Consider the following 2,057-nt stretch of genomic DNA (forward strand, 5'->3'; position numbering starts at 1 on the left):
ACATTTCAAATGTTATCCTCTTTCTCAGTGTCCCCTCTGGAACTCCCCCATCTCACCCCCTCCCACCCCTGCTTCTATGATGTTGCTCTCCCATCTACTACCACTCCCACCACACTGCCTGGTCTTGCCCTACACTGGGGAATCAAGCCTTCACATGACCAAGGCCTTCTCCTCCCACTGATGCCAGACAAGGCCATCCTCTGCTACATATATGGCTGGAGCTATGAGTCCCTTTATGTGTACTCTTTGGTTGATGGTTTACTTCCTGGGAGCTCTGGAAGATCTGGTTGGTTGATATTGTTGTTCTTCCTATGAAGTTGCAAACCCCTTTGACTCCTTTAGTCCTTTCTCTAACTCCTCCATTGGGGTTCCCATGCTCAGTTCAGTGGTTGGCTGTGATCATCAGCCTCTTTGTCACGATCTGGCAGAGCCTCTCAAGACACAGCTGTAACATGCTCCTGTCATCAAGCACTTCTTGGCATCTGCAATAGTGTCTGGTTCGATACAGAGAAGATTAGCATGGCCCCTGTGCAAGGATGACACACAAATTCGTGGTGCCCAGCTTTAATCAATGGTGGTTTAAGAGGATGCAGGTAGTTATTTTGATTTTCTCGTATCTGTTCAGATTGTTTTGAGTCTAAGTATGTGGTCAGTTTTTGTGAGAGTTCCACGATGTGCTGAGAAGAAGGCATAGTCTTTTGTGTGCAGGTGACATGTAAATATTGGTTAAATACATTTGGTTTATAATGTCTGTTAGCTCCAACATTTCTGTATTTAGTTTTTGACTGGATGTCCTGTCTATTGGTACAGATGGGGAAATAAAATCATCCACTATCAGTGTGTGAGGGTCAATATAGTTGTAGTAGTGTTTCTTTTACAAGCATGTGTACCCTTATGTTCAGTTCATAGATGTTAAGAATTGCCATGTCCTCCTGAGATATTTTTCTTTTGAAGCTTATTTAATGACTTTTTTTTCTCTTTTGATAAGTTTTGGATTAAAGTCAAAGTTTTAGGATATTAAAATGGCTATACCACCTCGCTTCTTAGTTGTATTTGCTTTGACCCTCTTTTCTATCTTTTTAAACTGAGGTAATATCTATCCTTAAATTTATCGTGTGTTTCTTGGATGCAGAAGAAGGATGAACTCTATTCTCAAATCTACTCTGTTATTTTGTCCTTTATTAATCTGCTGCAGAGCTTGGAATAACATTGGTAGAATAGTTGTGATAGAGACGAAGATGTGAAGATCTTCAGCTAGCCTAACTGCTTCTCTTGCTAGGGTAGCTGGCAGGTTCCCAGTGAATGCTTGCTAGAATTGGGGCTGGGAGTTAAGAATAGTGGAAGGAGTTTGGAGTATAAATCTGTATAATCCACTGGAGGTGAGGTCATAGAGGAAGTAGAGGTCTCAGCAGGTGGTCAGCTACAGAATTGGAGATGACACTGAGGAAATGCATTCTGTGGAGAGGAAGAAGAGGTGAAGATGTGCAGTAAGCCTACCTGCTTCTCAGGCAGGAGTCCAGAAAAACACTTCCACAAAGCCACAGTGTCTTAACCCAAAACAAGACTATTGACAGAAAATTTGCACTTGTGATTGTTCAGATTTTTCTTTGTTTCTAATTTTGCTTATTTATTTATGTATTTATTTATTTATTAATGGGTTTTTTGATTTATCAATATTGTGTGTATGTTAATGTGAGTATGAGTAGGGGGGTATGTACTCATCAGGGTGTTTTGACATGAGTCAAAGCACAACTCTCAAGTGTAGTTTCTCAGCTGCTGGGTGGAGCCTCTCAGAGGACAACAGGCTCCTGTCTGCAAGCATAAATAACAGAGAATCATTAATAGTGTTAGGGATTGATACTTTCTCATCAGATGAGTCTCAAGTTTGCCCCGTTACTGGAAGGCCATTCCCTCAGTCTCTTCTTCATCCCTCGTGCCCGCATTTGTTGTAGACAGAATAAATTTGGGGTTGAAAGATTTTTGAATGTGTTGATACTTCTATTGCTCCACTAGGATTTCTTTACGGCTACAGGACGTGGCCTCCCTAAGTTCTGCTT

At 41.4% G+C, this 2,057-nt stretch overlaps 1 non-coding gene across 1 annotated transcript; it reads left to right on the forward strand.

Annotated features, from left to right (window-relative positions):
- The first annotated feature begins 466 nt into the window (after nucleotides 1-466).
- LOC114613156 lies at nucleotides 467-569 on the forward strand. Its single transcript, XR_003710141.1, has one exon. It is a non-coding gene; the product is annotated as a U6 spliceosomal RNA (small nuclear RNA).
- The last annotated feature ends 1,488 nt before the right edge of the window (nucleotides 570-2,057 follow it).

This window comes from Grammomys surdaster, unplaced genomic scaffold (assembly GCF_004785775.1).
Source record: "Grammomys surdaster isolate TR1022 unplaced genomic scaffold, NIH_TR_1.0 126189, whole genome shotgun sequence".
Taxonomy (NCBI): domain Eukaryota; kingdom Metazoa; phylum Chordata; class Mammalia; order Rodentia; family Muridae; genus Grammomys; species Grammomys surdaster.